The sequence below is a fragment of the Rosa chinensis genome, chromosome 6, assembly GCF_002994745.2.
Source record: "Rosa chinensis cultivar Old Blush chromosome 6, RchiOBHm-V2, whole genome shotgun sequence".
In the NCBI taxonomy this organism is placed as follows: Eukaryota; Viridiplantae; Streptophyta; class Magnoliopsida; order Rosales; family Rosaceae; genus Rosa; species Rosa chinensis.
This window is the reverse complement of record NC_037093.1, coordinates 19,788,610-19,809,871: the sequence shown is the minus strand read 5'-3', so window position 1 is coordinate 19,809,871 and position 21,262 is coordinate 19,788,610. Positions and strand designations below refer to the sequence as shown.

The window sequence follows — 21,262 nt, the reverse complement described above, 5'->3', positions numbered from 1 at the left end:
TTCTATATTAGTTTTCCTTATATGCTTTTAAGTCATTCTAGCGCCAATTACCTCAGTTAGGTTCAACATCTAATCCCCGGGGTACGATAATCATTATTTTAATACTTTCCTTACTTGACAACGATATGTGCGCTTGCATCAATTATGTATCAAGTCAAGAGGCTTTTAAACATATTTGTATTATACTCAAATAAAATAGGTACTTGTGTTTATTTTTTATAAATACTTCCATACTGCGTTTTTTTAAAGGAACTCGTTAAATTCTCCTTACTTTTGAAGCTACAAATATTATACACGTACTATACACGATTTTTTTTCATATTTTACACATATTATAGAACAAAAATGAATATAAGTTAACACTTTTAATTAAAAATAATAATTATTTAATCATTTAAAAATATTTTACTGAATTTTTCAACAAACTATTTGATAAATAATATATGTACGTATTTTTCGCGTACTATACATGTCCCGTTTTTTACTAACTATGCTTTTAAAAGGTCAAGAGTGGTAGGCTACTATAGCTAATTATTGGCAGACTGATGTACAAGGCTATAGGAATCTGGACCCCAAGGGTTTTTAAATGCTGCCCACCCTAACTAGGGTCAGCATTTGTCCACCTCATAAAATGTCACGCCCCGATTTTTAACACAAACAAAAATCGATATATAATCCATTAATTATACATGCGTGATAGTTCAGCCATCAATACAAAATACCTGGAAAACTTTTTCCCTTTAAACCAAGTACATACTGATGCTCTGAACCCACAATGTCAATATATACTCACTACGCGCGCAAAGTTATATATTGCACAAGTTTACAAATTAAATTGCCGCAGCAAAATAATAAGTAAATGCTCCTCAGAACTTAGTACAAGCGGAAGTCTGAATAACGGTAAAGTCACAAAATTGGCTTCTTACCGTAAAGCTGCTAGCACGCTACCTCAGTTTTTAGCCACGATTACCCTGACCTGTAAGAATAACCCCTACACCATCGAATAGTGCACCGGGATGCCACATAATAAACCCAGTAAGCTTATGAAAGCTCGTATAAGTAACTCAAAACAACTCACACAAAATCACGGAATAAACCCACACGTTTCAATCACGGAAACAACTCACGCAAATCACAGGATAAACCAACACATTTCAATCACAGAAACAACTCACGAAAATCACAGGATAAACCCACACGTTTCAATCAAGGAAACAACTCAATCAAATCACGGGATAAACCCACACATTTCAATCAAGAAACAATTTGTCCAAATCACCTTGAGAAGTACCTAATCACCAATGGTCTCAAATCAGTATACGAATCACCAAGTGATTAAAGTTCGAATCCCCAAATCAAACAACAACCCTGAAAGTAACGCCAATCGAGGCGACCCCTCATCTGAGACCACCCAAAGTCTCCGGAATGCTTTTGCGATCGATGTGACAAAACCACAAATCAATCGGATAGTCGGATCCTCACGGATCAATAACCAAAACTATCAAAATCACAAAAGCCCTAACATGCTCATACGATCTCCAAAAATTACGTATTGTATATCGAAATGCTCGTATAGACGAGTAGATCAAAATCAGGAACATAAAATATCCCTGAGGTGGCCGGAAACCGCCGAAAAACACCACCATAGTGGCGGCGCTGCCGTCGGCCCAAAGTCAGAATTTGACAAAACTTTCCAACACAAAAGTTCTTCATCTCAACTCCAATTACAACTTTCATAACTGCACCAATGTCAAATTATAAACCAATCGATCGAATTTTACCTTAGAACAAATCGGGTTAATTGAAACCCTAGAATTTCAATTCCAAAATTCAACCTCCACACTTTGAATCGATGCAAGCCACCTTGGGGAGAAGCATCTGCGTCCTCTGGGCTCCCATATCTCTCATGAATCATTGACAAAGGTGGCCAGAATATCCAATTCCGACGAAGGCGATTGCAGCTCCGCCGCGGTGGTTTCCCGACCTTGCTACTCCTCCTACGGCTTGAATTGTGAAGAACCACTTCCACAGACTTGTAGAGGAGGTTGAGGCGAAGAAAGCCCACTTGGTTTCACGTCCTATGGTGGCCGGACGGTGAAGAATGAAGCTGTTGAAGTGGAGAGGAGACTCGGGCTCAGGCTAGGGAGAGAGAAAACATTTCCAAAAATGGAAACTCTGATATTTTTCAGGAAATTTCCCTATTTAACCAAAATGGAAACTTTTTCCAATGGCCATAACTTCTTCATACGAACTCCGATTTCTGCGTTCCGCATGTCCACGAACTTATATTGACGCGCTCTACGACTTTCGTGAAGGAAGTTTTAGGAGAAACCCAACGAATAAAAAGTCAAGTCAACATTTGCGACCCCCCCCCTAAAATGATGCTTCCTGAATGTTTATTCGTCCGAAACACTTCCGCTCCATCCACGAGCCACAAAACCATCCAATAACCACAAATTTGATTCCAAAAAATCCTCGAAAAATAATAATGAATTTCTGGGGTACTACATAAAAAAAGGTCAATACAATTTAAGTCATCAAGTGTAGTTGATTTAGCTTGCTTAGGTACCATAGGGGTGTGTCATTTGGTACTGGTCGTTCAATTATAAAATTAGGTTGACCTCTTTCAATTAAAAAAAAAAAAACTAGTAGCATGCTTAGGTAATTAGGGGTGTTGGAATTGGAATAATGAGGAAGAAAAGGCCATTTTCCCATAATTCAAGAAGGGATGGTGTCTCTCATATTCAAGAATATAGAAAGGATCACTGTAACCATCGGAAAGAGCTTGAGGTCGGAGTGTGTATGAGAATGAGAGAGAAAATGAGAGAAGCTTTAAGAGAAGTTTTGTGTTCTTAGGTATTTTATGAGTGATGGTGTACAAGGATTTTAGAATTTGGGTATCTAAGTATATATATTGTACTAATTTTTTTCTCATAGTAAATTACTAAATATTTTGAATGCACGTAGGCTAGAAATTTGTCAAACCACATAAACCTCATATTAATTGTTTTTCATTCTTATTTGGTAATTATGTTTTTGTTGTGACTGTTTATTCCTAAATGCTGGTTCGTTCGTGGACTTAAAATGCCAACAACTACCACTTGGTCTAGGAATATTCTAACTAGAGGGTTCAATTTCACAGTGGACGATTTTCAGCAACTCTTAATGAAGGAGGCGATGACCATGTTTTCTCTATCAATTGATGGTAGCTTCGATGGGGTTCTGCGAAAGTCGGGCGGTTTTTAGGAGGTCCCGAATGGCAGCTACCGTGGGCAATGGCAAATCGATGTACATGCCTACCGGTCTCTAAAGGCTAGTGGTGGTCGAGGCAGAAGTGGATGCAGTGGGATTAGTTTGATTCGGAGGCGGTAAGGTCAAATTTTGAAACTCCTGAAAAGGTATGGTGCTTCCAAAAAATGGTAGAAGTGGAATTGAGAAATATGAAAATTGAAAGGTATGAATACCAATTTAGAAAACTGTCACTTGAAAATTTTATAAAGTGCCAAATTAGCTTTCCAAGTTGGAAGGATTCAAAAGCTCATATTGTAGTACGTGCCGTATCTTAAGGGCATTAATACGCACATCAAACAATTATACTTGCATTTGGTCATCAAGATTTGAAATGAAAAGTGATTTGACGCTCTAATTTTCATCACACTTCTCACTTGCATTCATTTTCAAGCACATAGGAAGTATAAGTGTGACAAATGATGCCCACGACCACTTGGTTGATGACATGAATTTTTCTTATAATTATGCTCAGTTTGAATTACAAGACGATTAGTTGTTGTGTAATAAAAAGAATAAAAGTACGACAAAAGATAGAAAGCAAGGGTGGACAATAGAAGGACAAACGAGATATCCAATTGGTTCTAAAAATTGTGTTTTTGGTCTCACTTCAGCTGTCATTTAACTTTTGCACCCTGTTTTTATATGATTAATTAGTATATTTTAGGAGGTTCAGAATGAATAGGAGATTAGTTGATCATATAATCTACACCGAGTAGTGAGTATTTCTTATGGATAATAATGTACGTAAAAGGTGTAAAAGGCGGTTTTATAAAAGAAAAACAATCTCCTGATGTTAGCAACTACTCTAAATGTATACATTTCTATGGAAAGCCATTTCTGTGAGTTATATATAAAAAATAAATAAATAAATGAATGCTCTTTAAAATGTATGCCAAAGCGTTTGTGAAACCAAATATCTTATGTAAAAGAAATGCAATCTTATTTTTGACATGTCTAGAATTGTTTCAATTTTTATAGACTTCAAATCTCAAGCTTGCCATATCTGAACTACATATAATATTTTAGGAAAGCTACACAGTCACATACGTATTGTATATATATCGTTCTCGTCTCATATATATGCATGTTACTATCAAGGGAGTCGATTGCAAAACATGAGAAAGAAGAGTTGTAGAGGAAAAGGGTCCTAATATAACGAGATTGTTGACACTTACTAATCAGGGATTAATAGAAGGGATTCATTTATTTGCATAACAAAATAAAGAAAGCTTAGCAGTTCTATTAAGCTGACAGAGGGGTTGGTCTATATGAAAGTGTATTGAGCTTCAGCAATGTGAGACTTCACCAGTGGAAGAGCTCTGGATCGATGAGAAATCCTATTCTTTTCGTCCCTTGGCATCTCGGTATAAGTTTGTTCATAACCATCAGGCTGAAAAATTGCATCCCATCCAAAATAATTTGATCCTCTTGCAGGAACTATTTTGCCCAAAGTTTTACCCACAAATGTAATAGGCTCAGCATTGGGTCCAATGCAAAAGAAAATGTACACAAAGCATAAGCCGATTTATCCTCATACGCCATCGATCAATAGATTGTTGAGACCTTCGTGTCCGAGCTTCAGCATGAACCACTTGATGTATGGTCCAGGTAAACCCTGGAGAGCATTGAAGCAGAGGCAAGTGTCTTCCACAAGAACTGGACCGTTTACTTGAATCGCAGCCAAGCGAGCCCTCTGGCTTGCCTTGCAATTCTGGCAGGTCAAGGTTGAGGGAGTCGAAGGGAATGGAGGTGCCCAATATGTCACGAACTACTTCTTGCTTCTTGGCATAGCCAGTCACAAAAGTTACTGATTTTGAAAAACATATATTTTGCGCTTTTAATTTCTTTACCTCCAACCTCGATTAATTACTATATATTATTCTCTTTTTGAATTGAAGAATTGGCAGGGGCAGGGGCGGAAGGAAGTAGAAGGCTATATGGGCTCAAGCCTAAACAATATTTTAGGCCAAAAACTCTTAAGTATATATATCTATCTTTAGCCCTTACTAGCCCAAAGAAGAAAAAAATTATCTATAAAAGTTGCGTGTATTCCCAATCTCCCACAGCAGCTCACAACCGCACACTACTCAGTACGTAAGATTTGTGCGTTTCGATGGAGCCTCACACTACTTATCTTCGAAAGTGAAATGCCTAAAGCAATCCACACCCAAATTCTCTTCTTGTGGAAAATCTCACCCCTTGTTGACGGGTAGCCTCAGTCTGCAACGCAGACCGAGGAATTTCCAAAGCAACAAGAGCCTCACACTACTTATCTTCGAAAGTGAAATGCCTAAAGCAATCCACACCCAAATTCTCTTCTTGTGGAAAATCTCACCCCTTGTTGGCCGGTAGCCTCAGTTTGCGACGCAGACCGAGGAATTTCCAAAGCAACAAGAGCCTCACACTACTTATCTTCGAAAGCGAGATGCCTCAAGCAATCCACACCCAAATTCCCTTCTTGTGGAAAATCTCACGTACCCCTTATTGTCCAGTCTCACACTACTTATCTTTGAAAGCGAAATGCCTCAAGCAATCCACACCCAAATTCCCTTCTTGTGGAAAATCTCACCCTTGTTGTCCAGTAGCCTCAGTCTGCGACGCAGACCAAGGAATCTCAAAAGCAACAAGAGCCTCACACTACTTATCTTCGAAAGCGAAATGCCTCAAGCAATCCACACCCAAATTTCCTTCTTGTGGAAAATCAGTAGCCTCAGTCTGCGACGCAGACCAAGGAATCTCCAAAGCAACAAGAGCCTCACACTACTTATTTCAAAAGCGAAATGCCTCAAGCAATCCACACCCAATATATGCCTCAAGCAATCCACACCCAAATTCCCGTCTTGTGGAAAATCCCACCCCTTGTTGACCAGTAGCCTCAGTCTGCGATGCAGACCAAGGAATCTCCAATGAAACAATCTTTCTTTTGATGGAGCCTCACACTACTTATCTTCGAAAGCGAAATGTCTCAAGCAATCCACACCCATATTCCCTTCTTGTGGAAAATTTCGCCCCTTGTTGTCTAGTAGCCTCAGTCTGCGACGCAGACCAAGGAATCTCCAAAGCAACAATCTTTCTTTCGCTTTCTCGTAAATAAGGTATGAAACTCGATCGATCTCTCCTGTTTTGAATTTTTGATACATCTTTGTTCTTCTTCCTGCTCTGTTTTTCCCAATGGGGTTTTCTTAAAGAAATTGCAGAAGGAGAAGCTAGCCAATTCTGTTTGCTACCAGTGGTGGATGTAATTGTGAGTTAGGCTTTTGTGTATAAGTTGAGGATTGGGATTGTTGGGACTGCTCTTACTATTGGTTTTGCTTGGTGAGTTGGGGGCTATCGGTTTTGGGTTTGTTTGTGTACACTATTTCTGGTGGGTGTTTGGAAACATCAAACAGGGACTGGTTTTTTAGCTCAAGCAGTCAAGCTTTTGTTGGGCTTTGGAATTTCTTGATGCTTTCTTTGGCTTCCGATTATGTTGTGATTATTTTTTCTTTAAAGATGTGCATTTTGTGTTGCATATTAGAGAATTTTTTTTAGAGTTTTGGTGATAGTGTCTGGGTTTATGCAAAAAAAAAATATAATAATAATGATTGTTCTAATTAGCCTAAACAAGTCTCAAATCTTGGATCCGCCACTGGGCAGGGGTTACCTTTTATAAGGGTAGAACGCTTGTTCTTCTAGTCAGATTAAGTTGGCTTCTCTTTATTTAATTTGCTTCACGCCCAAGTCTCTGAGAAGCTGACCTTATCTTCTACTAGGAGTTTTCCACCTATGGTTCAAATGTTCAATGGTTGTTCAAGTTAAATTTTTCCTTCTTTTTCTTTTCGTTTATCAAAAAGAAGAATAAGTTGGTCCTTAAACACTTTTGAATTCGTCTTACCATGGAGAGTTAATTGGATACCAAGAAAGTAAGCAATATACGTACCTATCACTGTACGTCAAATGTCATTTAGTGTTTGAAACAAATCTAAATCCACTAGCAAGCTCAAATAAAATACACGTACAGCTGGAATAAAAGAAAAAATGCATTTGGTACTGAAGTAGACTTTTTTTTTTTTCCCTTTGAGTTGAAGGAGGTTAGGCTTTATTTATAATCAAGTAAACTCAGGGTACCTTCTTTTCAGTATTTATTACATTAGAAGAAAAAAAGAAATTCTGCTCATTAGCAGAAGCATAAGCTGTCAATAGGTGCGCAGCAGTATTGGCTTCCCTTCTAGCATGGACTATTCTTGAACTGGGAATGAGTTCAAGATCTTCAGTAATATATATCATCATAAAGTCTCAAGAACAGAAGTGTTCTGTAAAATAATTTGGCAAAGTTGTTGCTTTAACAATAGACAATCAGTCTCAAATATGACAGGCTGCAAACTGCATGTGCTCCAATGCAAAACTCTTGGCCTTTCTACAGACCATCAACTCAACATGCTCAGCAGATTGTACATGATAAACTACTTTACGTACTGCACTTAAAAGAGTACCATTAGCATCACCTACCAAAAATGCAGCCTTTCCATACCCACCATTATAAGCTCCGTCAAAATTCAGTTTTAACCACCCCCCAGAGGAGGAGTCTTCCATTTCAAAACTCGTCCCATACTGTGAACTAGTTGAAGCTTGGAGTTGTGGAATATGTAATACTAATTAAGTCTGGTAGAAGACCTGAGAGCTATATCACAAGCTGAAGTGATTTTGCTTTCCCATACTCAACATTCCTTTCCTTCCAAATTCCCCACAGAAAGAACAACATCTTTGCAAAGGCAGTTTTAGAAAGCTTCTCAGAGCTTTATTGCACCCAACTCAAGGCATCAATCTGATCAGAATCATTCCCAAAGCTGTTGTTTTTTATGCTGAAATTAGTACTTAGAAGTTAGAACGTACGTACTATCCTAGTAAAAGAGCAGTCAAGGCATAGATATTTTGTAGTCTAGCTTCTTGCACATTACACACATCTGAGACTCCAATGCAACATGTCTAGATGCTAAACTTTTACCACACCCTTTGATTAGCCACAACAACAGGAGAAAGAATAGAAGCATTTCTTGAAAAAGAAGAACGATAGACTGATTTAACAGTAAATGTACCTTTTCTTTCCAATTGCCAAGTCAACCTGTCCTCCTGACTTCTAGTACTCAAAGGAACTAAAGAATAGCTTCTGCATCCTCATGAGAAAAAGCAGCACGAACTTTATGCTCATCCCAAACATTTGGGGGAACAATAAGCTCGTTAACCATAGTTGGTATGATGGTATTTCCTGTAGCACCAATGCACCTGCGGTTTGTGAGAAATTAATTAAGGAATTCATGCATCATTCCACACAAAAACCTTTTGACCATTACCAACCTGCCATAAAGAACCTATCTATAGGAGCAAAAATACTACACCAAGAATAAGAAGGAGAAGCATGTGCAGTAACATACCAAAAGTTACCTTCAGGAAAGTAACGCGCCTTATACAATTGTGCAACCAAGGAGTCCGGATTTGTAGCCACTCTGCAAGCTTGCTTAGCAATCATTGACATATTAAACTCATGAAGCCCAAACCACCCACTTCCTTAGCATGACACAAATCATTCCACATGTATATATATAATAAGGGCTGATAAGTAGCTGTCTTGACTCTCGTCTTCCCTCCATTGGAGGAAACCTAGAGTGTGAGGACTTTGTTCTTGGCACCCTGTACAGTCTGTTCTTGGCGCCCAGTGTTTCTTTACGATGAGAATAGATGTATATATATTGTAACTGTGTATCAAATGAGTGAGGGTGTAATTGAGATTTTATAAAATTCATTAAAACCTCCACGTGTTTTGATCGAAAGCAAATTCCCAATTCAAAAGTTGCTTCTAAAATCTACTATCATGACCCATAATTTTTCAATAAAGCTGCTTTCTTTTTAATTTACCAAACACAATAAAATAAAAAAATTTAGACAAAACCTGATTTTTCTAAAATTAAAGAACCTTAATTCCTAAAGATTGTCAAGTTGTCTTAAAAATCCTAGTTGAATATTTGGAGACTTTCTAATTACAAAATAAGGATAATTTTCCAAAGTCCAATTTTACCACAATTATTCCTCCTAAGTTTTTCTAAAATAGGGTCTTTTCATTAAATCTGATTTCCTTCTCAATAAGTTTGGATTTAATCCCCAAAAATATTTTTCTTTTTTCTTTTTTTCAACATTTTTTGTCCATTTTCTCATGACCTTTTTGCCCTCCATCTCTTTACTCATGTAAAACGCCTACTTCTTCAGCAAAAAAAGAAGAAGAAATATATATATATACTTCCAACGCAGAGCATCTGAGCATGAGAGAGATCCTCATATCAGAGTCCACATCAAAGAGCTTGGTGTTGAGGTTAATGAAGTCGGTATAATCACAGTTGATGAGGTTGATGAACTCGTGGTTGAGCGATGCTAGATAAGACTATAGCTCAGATCGGAGCAGGTCGAAGGGACGAGGGTTAAGAGGTCGTAAACGCAGGCTCCGAATCGAATTCTGGTGAGAGGAATAGTGCTAAATAAAAATATTGACCCTTAATAAAAAACTTACTGACCCTCAATAAAAATATTATTTACCCTTAATAAAAATATTATCGTCACTTGATATGGCTCTCATCCTTACGGTGAATTTCACCAACTAAATACTGGTGTTGTCGTCTTCTGAGCTTCGTAACCCTATGAACATCTTCTGGCGTGTTTGAGAGAAAGAGAGAGAGAGAGAGAGAGAGAGATTCCTCATGTTAGAGTCCACGTCAATGAGCTTGGTATTGAGGTTGACAAAGTTAGCATAGTCGTGATTAATGAGCTCATAGTTGAGCGATGCCAGATACGTCTGGTACTCAGATTGGAGCGTGTTGAAGAGGACGAAAGTTCAGAGGTCGGAAATGTACTCTCCGAATCGAATTCCGAACGAGAGGAACAACACCGGCTTGGGTTTGACTTTGGTGCCAGAGAAAGAGATCCTCATATCAGAGTCCACATCAATAAGCTTGGGCTGAGGTTGACGAAGTTGGCATAGTTGCGGTTGATGAGGTAGATCTCGTTGAGCATGCCAAAGACAATTAGAGATTAGATCATAGCATGTCGAACGGGGGACAAAGGTTTAGAGGTCGAAAGTGTAGGCTCCGAATCGAATTCTATCTAGAGGAACAAGACTAAATAAAAATATTGACCCCAATAAAAAAAACTTATTGACCCTTAATAAAAATATTACGGTTGCTTCATACGACTCTTATCCTCGGGACGGTGCACAAGCTCAATATTGATGTCATCATAATCAGGGATTCAAAACCTAGTGAACATATTGTTACGAGTTTGAGAGAGAGAGAGAGATTCCTCATATCAGAGTTCACGTCAATAAGCTTGGTGCTGAGGTTGACAAAGTTGGCATAGTCGCGATTGATGAGCTTGTTGTGGAGCGATGACAAATACAATGAGAGATCAGATCGCAGCCTGTTGAAGGGGACGAAGGTTCAGAGGTCAGAGAGAGAGATAATGGGATATTATATATTATACATTATACATATAACTAAAGTTGATCGTCTCCTCGGTACTGTTACACGGCCGTGTAACAGTACGGCTCAAGCCGAGCCGATTATCGAAATTACGGTTCTGTCATGATTTTGTGATAATTTACTTCGTTGCCATTCATCCTGGGTATTTGCATCTGGAAGCCTCTCTCTACACTTCTACAGCGACAGCGACTCCTCCAGAATTCAATTCGTAACTGGGTTTAATTAAAACTAGAGTGGAAATCTGATATTAAGGAAGAATTGTCGCTGGAGGGGTGTATATACAACGAGCTTGCTTCTCAAAGGATTTATACGATAGCTAGGTGAGCTAGAATCAACCATCATATATTAATTATAATGATTCTGTAAAAGTGGGGAAACTGTGCTCCTCTTTTTCTCTGTCACCAATTTTTTTTTTTCTTTAATGCCCAATCTTCTTTTATATTTTTATTTCAATGATTTCATTTTAAATAAAAGTCTGGGTTTTTCACTGGTAAAGCTTCAATCTTTTGCTCTCTGCTTTTTCTCATCTGGGTATACTGCTTTCTTTCTGGGTTCGTCAGGTAACTGGTCCTGTGTTTGGTGGCTTCGTACTCTTGGAGAGACAATAAAATAAGTCTGGGTTTTGTAGTCTTCATGGCTCAAAAATTGAAACTTTATGATTATGATGGTGATTGTGCGATTGGGTTCTTTAGGTAATGAAGAAAAGTGTGTATCTTTGATAACTTTCAGGCTTGAATTTGAAAGATGACTCACAGAAGGGTTAACCCAGATGAAATCCAATTGAGGATTGATCCAATCCACGCTGATGTTGATGAGGAGATCACCGATCTTCGATCCCAAGTTAGAAGCTTGAGAAACGTATGCACTCTGATTTTTATTTTTTTTTAATAATTGAATTGAGTTATTTACTTTGATGTGAAAATTGTTTTTGGTTCTCATCATTGATAGATGTTAATATTGTTCTTACATTGAATGAATATGGAGGTATTGGTAGGTGCAAGTATATTGCTTAATGGTTTAGGATAGGGTTGAAATTACTTTGTTGAAGGATAGAATATGGCATATTGAAAGTTTTGTAATTTGATGTTGCTTTGCAGTGCTGCCCTGCCCAAATAACAATGGAGTTCACATCTATACTCTGATCCAAGCCAAATGGGAAAAGCTATTCTTCAGAAGGTACTGTGTTTCAGACTCATGGGCTTGGAGGTGGCAAGCACTTTCTCCCTGTAATGTGATACTAGCTAAGTGACACATTTGATGGCTTCCTGGAATGTTTCTCTCCAACTTATGAAAAGAATTCTGTCTGATGTATTGTTGGGAAAAGTGAAACCATTTAAGGTTAGAATTTGAAAATGACATTGTGTATATGTATTTGAGGGTTTCAATGGGTACATTTGTTTTCCCATACTCTTGATATATAATTGTGCATTCTTGCTAGAAGTGTCGAGAGCAAAATATTTATATCAGATATACTGCATGTATATCAACAATGTAAACTTAGAGCATTGACTTCATGGAGGTATGCATCATCATAGATATCTCACTTTTCCTTTGATACCAAGATGTTGTTCCTATTTAACAAGATATACTTTTTGCAATACACAAGGCCATTGAACCAAAGGTGATACATTGAGACATTAAGCATAGGCTTCTTCATGGCCACTAAGCACTTTGTAAGGGAATGGAAATTTTCTGGTGGAGTACTTTGCTGACATCCTAATTTTCCGATCTCCCCTACGCTTGGGACATTGTCTGGGCCAAGAGAAAGGGCTTTTACTAACATTGGTTTGCCAAATCAAGTTTGACTGATAAGGAATGAAATTGAATTCAAGAGGGAGTTGCCTCCAAGTAAGATGGTGGTAATGCCGCTGGATGCAACTCTTGGACAGCTAAAACAGGAAGCCAAGAGTGTCCTGAGGGATACATATTGTATGACAGAACAGTTTGTGGTGATAGAAATCAAAGGCTTGGAGGAATCACATGACATGCAAGCACTTTCTGGAGCAGTTCAATTGGGGACAGTTTATATCTCTTCACACAAATACTATTCTGATTAATGTAATATACGGTATTTTATCAGTTTGATCAAGAATAAAGTCATTTTTAATTATATCTTTCAGTACTGTAAATTGTTACCAATAACAAATCCTGCGGCAAAGCGCGGGTACCGTTTCTAGTATATATTAAAGGAGATCGACACTGCTACTGTTCATCATCCACTTAGTAACAGTGCCAGCTTAAGCCGAGCCGGTGCGTGAAAAGACTATTTTGTTCTATTTATGGACATGCCATGCGACCTAGGTCCTAAAAGTCGTCGTCAACTGCAGCCCCACTTTTTTCGATATGCCGCTGCTCTAACTCTCCTCCTTCTCAGCTACCTTTGCTTTGCACTGCTTGATTCTTGATCTAATTTGAAAGAGTGATAGAGAAAGTGAGAGATTGATGTTCTCCTTCTTTGCTCGGCTTGGACGGAAAGTGAGAGAGAGATGGGGTCGGTCATCCTTTTTCTTCCTCTCTAGATTGATCTTTATGAAATTGAGCTCATTTAATCAAATCAGGGGATTGATTGAGCAATCATAGATCTTTAAGGGATTGAACTCTAGGTAAGCTTCTTATTTGGATGATCGGTTTTGAATTTTGGTGCAAACAGTTCTAAAAATTCTAAGGTTGGCTTTCTTAGTGCCCTATCACTATCTTGCACTAATGTGTTTGTCTTTACAGCTTATGTTGGGTGATGTTGTGATCTCCATTGAGACCGCGGCAAGACGAGCAGAAAAATGAGACCACACATTTCTTGACGAGATACGCATTCTCATGGGTGGCTTATAATATGTTTATATATGAAGTTTTTATGAGGTGGTGACCAATAGGGCTGGCAAATTGGGCTGAAGCAACCGAACCAGCCGGAATTCGAACCAGCCCGAACTGATTTGGGCAGAAAACTCAGGCTACCGACTTTCGGCTCGACTAAGCCGTATCGATGGCTCGTATTCGACTCTGCTACGGTATGAGATACTGCATACCGTCGGTATACCGTACCGACTGTATACACTTATACATACCAAATTATATACAAAATATATAAAACTTTGCAAGAGGTGGGCTTCAAACCCCTCACCTCTTATACACCAACCCAACTCCCAACCACTTGAGCTGAAGCTACTTTTAATATATTATGTACAAACTTTCTATTTATAGTTTCTTAAATGATAGATTAAACAAAACAAAGCTCATTTCCTTCTCTCTCTCTCTCTCTCTAGTCTCTTCTATCTTCTCCTTCGACGTTCTTCTTCTTCTTCACAGACGTGTGGCTTTGCTTAAGTTATGCTTCATCTTCTCATCTTTTTGGTTTTTTTTTTTTCTTTCCTCCACAATCTCCATCAGATCATCCTCATCTAATTAGTAATTACCATATCTTCCATTATCAAATCAACATCGTCATCTGATCATCCTCATCTTCAACATCATGAATCTCGGTGGAGGAGGAAGAAAAAAAGTCTCAAAATCATCATATTTCAGACATGAATCTCCGGCTGCAAATCCACTCAAAACAGAACTATGCCAACCGAAATCTCGGCTTGCCGACAGTCGGTATACCGAATATGTCGGATCTACGGCGGTTTGAAAATCTTGATACCGACGGAGGTCAGTTCGGCAGTGGTTTGGAGAAAAATGGATCGATTTAGTACTGAATCCAACCCTAGTGACTAACCACGAGATATGCATTTTTATGTTGGCTTCATAATATCTTTAGTGTAATTTGATAACATTATTCACTAAACTATCCTGCAGGTACATGGATTGCTGCATCTATTAGGATTTGATCATGAGATTAGCAAAGAAGCCAAACTAGAAATGGAAGAGGAGAGCTTCTCTTAAAGGCCTACTCAAATTGGTTTGTCCCTAAATACTGGTTAATTAGTTTTAAGTCCAAAAACCATGACCTATTTTGAATGTAATTTGGATGAAATTTTTTGTCAATTGTGGTCCAATGACTAGGCAACCACATCAACTTACTTTCCTATATTAGCATGATAAGTAAACTTCTACTTTTCCACAAACCGAATTTACCCATAAAAATATTACCCAAAACAATCAATAATTTATGAGTTGTTCAAGTAAATCCCTATTTGTGTGTCTAGCCCAAACTCTAGGTTACTTGACCTAGTGGTAATAGGATTTAATTAGATAATCTCGGAGAATCTTAGAGATTTCTATTCAATGTATGATTACCTTTCCTTGTATGATTCAGATTCTATGCATTGTAATCCTCTATATAAAGAGGCTCCTATTATCAATGAAAAGACACAACAATTCTCTCTCAAATATCGTTTCCCTAAAACTCGTTATCAGCACGAAGCCTTAACCCTGAAACAAATAGCCAAACCCTGATTCAAGAAGTTAAAAATCTTGAATCCGAATACAAAACCTTGAAGCCTTTTCTGCCTCCACCTCACACCTTGAAGAACTCGATCCCAGAAGTCTAGAACTGGCGGAGCCACCCCAAGAACCAGCCGAAAATCTACCGAACCATACAACCCACAGCAGCAAATATTCCACTAGTTCACCATCTTCCGGACATCCAATTTCCACCAAATTTTGTCAAAAGAAGCCCCTCAATCTGAAGTTTCAGGAACCGGAAGAAACATAACCAAAACCGGTCTAAAAAGCACTGAACCGGCCTACTGATCTTCGTCCAAAAAAACCGGTAGAAGCAGAAAGAAAAAAAAAAAAAAAAAGACTCGCCTCCCAAAGAGAGGAAAAGGTCGCGGCCCAGAGAGAAGAAAAGGACGCGGCCCACAGAGAAGAAAAGGACTGGCCCGAGCACTTAACGCAGCCCAGAGACCCACTACCACAGACCCTGCCACGTCATCAGCCACGTCAGCAGCGGACCAGCGCCACGTCAGCACTGGTCAACTCTGATCAACGCCAGTTGATCGTTTTTGGTCAACTTTCCGACCGCCGGCGGCAACTTTTCCGGCCACTTTCCGACGACTTTCCGGCTACTTTTTCTGACCACTTTTTCCTGTCAAATTTTCCGGTGACCTATTTCGAGGTATTTTTTTTATTAAAAGTTTCCGTTTTTGAAGTTTTTATTTCTTTTCTTCTTTTCTCGAGGAGTTGCAACCTCCCTTCTTCTACCCCCCTTTCTTTATCATAGAGGAGACCAAATTAAGCCGAACTGTGGGGGTTCGTGCTCACTCCAAGCTTAGAGCTTGTTGAGATCTCTAAACTTAGAGTTTGTAGAGAATTTATGATCAACCACTTACATCATTGTTTCGATCTAATCGAATACCTCTTGGAATTTAATTTCTTCAAAGCGATTACGCTCAGGAATTTTATATGTTTTCATGGTAGCTTTTTACGCTCTGAAACTAACCATTTTTTCTTGTTCTCTTTCAGGATGAGTAGCCTGAACGAATTGGACTTTGCTCCATTGGGAACAACTGGCTCTGGCTATCACAAGTGGGTTCGTGATGTCCGCCAGCATCTCAAGGCCGATGGAATCCTGGAGATGATTCTCGAGCCTAGCCAGGACGTGCTAACTGTTGAGCAAGCTCAAGCTTTGGAAGCAAATAGAGTAGCCTTAGAGGCAAATAAGGCGAAAGCCATCATCCTAATGACTCGTCATATAGATGATTTTCTCCAGTATGAGTGCATGAATGAAGAAGACCCCAGAAGGTTGTGGGTCTCACTCAAAGAAAGATTTGACAACATCCGTGACTCCCTGCTTCCTGACCTAGAAGTGAGATGGCATAGCCTCCGCTTCTGTGATTTCAAATTAGTTCTTGACTACAACGCGGAAGCACTTCGCATTAAATCCTTAATGGAATTCTATGGTAAAGAGATCACAAATGCGATGCTGATTGGGAAGACTCTCTCTACCTTCCCCTTCTCTGCATTGATGGTTACTAAGAACTATCGAATCGATGTTATTGCAGGACGGATCACAAGGTTTCATGAGCTCATTGGAGCTATGAATGTCGCTGAAAAGAATGACAACATCCTTGTGAATAACTATAATTCGAGATCCGTGGAAACAGAGCATATTCCGGAATCCAATTATAGTTCCGCCCCTAAGAGAGGGCGCCAAGAGCGAAACCCTAATCTTAGGGATACTTCTGGACGTCCTAGTCCATATAATCGCTCTACTTGGGAAGGTAATCGCCAAAATAGGCGAACACGGAGCCAAAGAGGTCAACTTGGAAAGATAGGGGGAGGCAACGCCTCTGGCCATGTTAGTGGCGCCACCAACACTAAGAGCCATCTAAATAACGCTTTCAAAGCGCCTCAATCAATGGAGTTTGAGCAAAGAGATGTATGTTCTCGATGTGGAGTGTCTGATCATTGGGCATACATTTGTAGAGCTCGTGAAGAAATGACATCGCCTACAAAGCATATTGTGAAACAAGAGATGCTCACTATGTGGAACAAAAAGATCACGAAGATGATCAAGAGTGAAGGGTTGAAGACTACAAATCTGGCTGGGATCAATAGATCGCCAATTCTGTTTAACTCTTTTTATTTTCCAAGAGATGTAATAGGCAAGTGTCATATATTTTTATAGTCGATGCCAATGGTTTAGTCTTTCTTCAAAGTAGGCTCACTCCAAAGTAAGTGTGATGTCTAGGAAGGTTCTGAGATTAGTGGTACTTAAGCGAGCCTTGCTCCACCGACATCTCTTTACTCACCTGGTCACATTTATTTTTGGAATTACCGAAAGAAGTTAGACGACTACCATTGTTTTGCATTAGCTAGCATTTTGGATTAGATTTTCTTTGGTCAAAGAGACAATGATGTAACTATGTTGGCTTATGAATAAAATTTCGAGTTCTTTTCATTATGACTCCATTTTTATTCTGAGCATACTTCGTTGTGACTATGACGGCTGGGTTATCAGTATTAATTCAAGGACATGGAATAGCCCAAGTTCCCTTTGCCAAAAAGGCACCTTAATTACTGTCGTAAAAACTCTCTACACTCCTAGGAAAAATTTCACCTATGAATAGCCAACGGATTCCATGCGAAAACACATGTAGAGAACGGAAATGAGTTCCTTTGCAATACCTCTAATAATTGCGAATAAATGAGCATCTTAGAGAAGTTTATGTGTCTCTCTAGTGGACTTTATGCCACTATTCGAGCTATTAAATCCAATGAAGTTATGAGAGAAGATCTCTTGGATTTAGACACATATTGTCTTTGTCACGACAGGATAGGTCATCCTGGTCATGATATGATGATTCGTCTACTAAAGACTTCACATGGAAATCCTTTCTCTCGAGTGAAATAAAGCATGAATCAAAAGTTAATTCCTGGACTAAGTGTGACCGACGTTGCTTCCTAAGGCACTACCTCCGTCCACCACTAGCCTAGGGCTGGCGTAGTCCCTATCCATGAAGCCATGGATGGCGTCCATCATGGTGATGGCACCCCAGGTGATTCTGCAATCACCAACTTTTTTCAAATAGAGTTTCAGACGCTCAGGCCTAACCAAAATTCTCATTGGTTGCTTCTAAAAAGCCCAGGCCTTAGGGAAATTAGGAATGAGACCGTCCTATGCAAAGGATATAAAAGTACTCATTCTGTTCTTACATAGAATCTATGGGGATTCTGTGGACTGATTCAACCAACTTGCGGACGTTTAAATATCTCATGATGATTGGTTGACACGCAAACACGCTGGTCACGTATTGTGTCATTGTCCACTTGTAATTCTTCTTACGCTACACTCCTAGCAAATATCATATGACAACAGGCTCACTCCCTGGATCATCCTATTCCATCAATTGGATTTGACGATGCTAGAGAGTTTACATTGAAGACTTTGATGGTTATTACATTGGGACTGATGTCGGACATCATATTCCCATAAACACACCCAACTGGTCTAGTGGAAACTACTATGATGGTAGTCTGAACATTGGTAATGAGCACCAATCTCCTTATATCCGCTTGGGGTGATGTAATATCGCATGCAGCTATGCTAATTCGTCTACGACCTACTGCCACTCAATTTACCTCTGCATTACAGCTAGTGACTGGATACAAGTATCATACTTACGCATATTTGAGTATGCCATTTATGTGTCAATCGCTCTATGATGGGTCCTTACAGACGAATGGGCAACTACGTTGGATTTGAGATTCCAACAATCGTCCTCCACTTAATGCCCTTGCTAGGCGATCTCCTTACCGCTAGATTTGCAGATTGTCACTTTGATGAGACAGTCTTCCCGTCTTTAGGGGGAGATAAGAACACGAATGTTCAGCAGGAACGACATGAATTGTCGTGGCCTATCCCCACTATGTCTCATCTCGATCCCCATTAAAGTGACGAGATCACACAAATATGCTGCAAACATGCCTGCAACGATGGACGTCCCTACGAAAGGATGTAGCGCCACCCTACACGGAGGTAGGCATGGTGCCAATGCCAAAAAGAGTGGCACTCTGGTGTTACAGGTCATTGCCCCAGCTAAGATGAGTGGGAGGCCCGTGGGTTCGAAGGATACTTTGGCACATTCCAATCCTTCGATCATCAAGACTCAAAATCCGTCTCATGAGAATATTCCGGATTATGGTTATCATTGGGGTACGCCTCAATGTCAAAACCTATTCCTGAGAATATAAAGCTATTTGAAAATTACACTAGTGTACATGAGACGTGGGATAGAAACTCCATCATGATTGATGATGTAGTTGCGCATTTCGTTTCGCATGAGTTTGTTGAGTCTGATGACATCGAACCACACTCTGTTGATGAATGAATGCCAACATAGAGAAATTTGGCCTAAATGAAAAGATGTGATCCAAGTTAAGATGGATTCTCTAATGAAGAGGAAGGTTTTTGAGCCAATGATGCCAACACCTCCTAACATAAAACCTGTTAACTAATGGGTCTTTGTTAGAAAGCGTAGTGAGGAAAAGAGATGGTAATCACTCCTTATGGCGCAAGACTTCTCATAAAACCCCCTGGAATCGACTACGATGAGATATATTCTCTCGTAATGGATATCATTGCACTCCACTACCCTGTCAGTTTGGTAGTTTCTGAATAACTGAACATGCAGCTTACAAATGTGGTCACTACGTATCTCTATGGGGATCTAGATGCGGAATGTACATGAAGGTTCATGGTGAACTTCATTACCCAAGTCAAGTGGCTCCAGATCACGGAGCGCGTTTGCAATAAGGTTGAAACGCTCACTAAGATGACTACTTGATTGGGAAGGGATATGCCCATGCGTTTCCATAACAAGTTTCGGATTCTATCGCGGTTCATGTTGGACATGATCTTCATTGGAAGCCCTTAAAAAGTTAAGGGAAACCGCTGAACACTAGAAATCCGAGTTTGAGATGAAAAATTTTGGGAGGACAAGATTATGTCTCAATTTGGAACTTGAGCATCGTGTTGATAGATGCTTAGGCATTTTGAAAAGGTCAAATCTTCAAGCACCCCCATGATCGTCTGTAGTCTTGATCCTGAAAAGGATCCTCTTCACCCGAAGGATGATGGCGAAGATGTGCTAAAGGCGGAAGTGCCCTACATAAGTACAATAGGCGCATTATTGTACTTAACTAAATACACAAAACCGGACATCTCGTTTGCAATGAACTTGTTAGCTAGATATAACTTTGCGCCAACGCGACGGTATTAGATTGGTGTAAAAGATATCTTTCAGTACTTGAGATATACGATTGATATGGGCTTGTTCTATCCCTACAGAAAGATGATGGATTCGGACCCATCACACACCAGAAACGCTGCCAACGCTGGTCTGCGTTCTCTATCCCCACCCCAAAATGACATAAGTATTTTGGAAGGTTTTGCTGATATTGGGTATCTCTCTGACCCACGCAAAGGTCATTCCTAATCTGGTTAAGTGTTTACCATGGGAAAAGACCGTGATATCTTGGAGGTCTACAGAATAGACCCTAGTCACTATATCTTCGAACAATGTAGAGATCATTGCTTTTCACGAAGTGGTTCGTGAATGTATATGGATTGAATCCATAATTACGCATGTTCGAACAATTGTGGTTTGAAGTCTACCACAAATGAGCCTACAAGCATTCAAGATAATGCTGCTTGTTTTGAACAAATGAAGTAAGGCTACATCTAAAGCGATAAGACCAAGGATAATTAGCAACAACAGACTCTCCTCAAGATCAAAGTGAACTCGATTCAATCTGAGGACAGTATGGCAGACTTGCTTACTAAGTCATTGCCTAAATTCCACTTTTGAGAAACATGTTTGTAGCATCGTTTGCGGAAGTTATCCGAACTCCAATGACCGTTGTCATCAGGGGGAGATGCAGACATCAGGAAGAGGTGTCTACATGTATGGTCTTGAAACATGAAGGGTGTGTTATGCTCTTTTTCCACTTCGACCGAAGTTATTTTTGTCCTACTGGATTTTTGTTACTCGGCAAGGTTTTTAGCGAGGCAACGAGAGAAGCACCAC

At 39.5% G+C, this 21,262-nt stretch overlaps 1 pseudogene; it reads right to left on the bottom strand.

The window, feature by feature from the left end:
* Positions 1-4,555: 4,555 nt before the first annotated feature.
* Positions 4,556-6,275, bottom strand: LOC112171006 (annotated as a pseudogene).
* Between the last annotated feature and the right edge of the window lie 14,987 nt (positions 6,276-21,262).